Source organism: Marmota marmota, unplaced genomic scaffold (assembly GCF_001458135.2).
Source record: "Marmota marmota marmota unplaced genomic scaffold, marMar, whole genome shotgun sequence".
Lineage (NCBI taxonomy): Eukaryota > Metazoa > Chordata > Mammalia > Rodentia > Sciuridae > Marmota > Marmota marmota.
Window position 1 is genome coordinate 151,181 of NW_025999905.1, and position 1,452 is coordinate 152,632.

The following is a 1,452-nucleotide window of genomic DNA, read 5'->3' on the forward strand; positions in this document are numbered from 1 at the left end:
TGATTGGGTTATTTGGTTTTTTTGGTGTTAAAGTTTTTGAGTTTTTTATATATCCTAGAGACTAGTGCTCTATCTGGGGTGTGTGTGTGTGTGGGGCGGGGGGTGGGTAAAAATTTGCTCCCAAGATGTAGGCTCTCTATTCACCTGACTATTTCTTTTGCTGAAAAGCTTTTTAGTTTAAATTCATCGCATTTATTAATTCTTGATTTTAATTCTTGTGCTACAGTGCTCTCATTAAGTTGAGGCCTAATCCGACATAATGGAGATTTGGGCCTACTTTTTCTTAGAATAGTTGCAGTGTGTCTGGTTTACTTCCTAGATCCTTGATCCACTTTGAGTTGAGTTTTGTGCATGGTGAGAAATAGGAGTTTAATTTCATTTTGTTGAATATGGATTGCCAGTTTTCCCAGCACCATTTGTTGAAGAGGCTATGCTTTCTCCAATGTACATTTTTGGCTAATATAAAACAACTTTGTCTAATACAAGATAACTGTATTAATGTGAGTTAGTCTTTGTGTCCTCTATTCTGTATCATTGGTCTACATGTCTGTGTTGGTGCCAATAACATGTTGTTTTTGTTTCTTTTCCTCTGTAATATAGTTTGAGATCTGGTATAGTGATGCCCCATGCTTTACTCTTCTCGCTAAGGATTGCTTTAACTATTCTGGTTCTCTTTTTCCAGATGAATTTCATGATTGCTTTTTCGATTTCTATAAGGAATGTAATTGGGGTTTTGATTGGAATTGCATTAAATCTGTATTGTACTTTTGGTAGTATGGTCATTTTGACAATATTCTGCCTATCCACAAATAAGGGAGATCTTTCCATCTTCTGAAGTCTTCTTTAATTTCTTTCTTTAGCATTCCATAGTTTTTGTTGTAGAGGTCTTTCACTTCTTTTGTTAGTTGATTCCCAAGTATTTTGGTTTTTTGAGGCAATTATAAGTGGGATAGTCTTCCTTGTTTGTCTTTCAGAAGTTTTGTCTCTAATATATAGAAATTCCTTCGATTTATGATTATTCATTTTATATCCTGCTATTTGCTGAATTCATTTCCTAGTTCTAGAAGGTTTCTAGTGGAATTTTGGGGGTCTTCTAGGCATAAAATCATATCATTGGTAAATAGTGCTAATTTGAATTCTTCTTTACCTATCAGTATCCCTTTAATTTCTTTTATCTGTCTAATTGCTCTGGCCAGTGCTTCAAGAACTATGTTAAATAGAAGAGCACATCACTGTCTTGTTCCAGATTTTAGAGGGAATGCTTTTAATTTTTTTTCTCCATTTAGAATGATGTTGGTCTAGGGCTTAGCATACATAGCTTGTATGGTGTTGAGGTATGTTCCTATTATCCCTAGTTTTTCTAGTCTTTTGAACATGAATGGGTGTTGTATTTTGTCAAATGCTTTTTCTACATATATTGAGATGATCATATGGTTCTTACTGTTAAGTCTA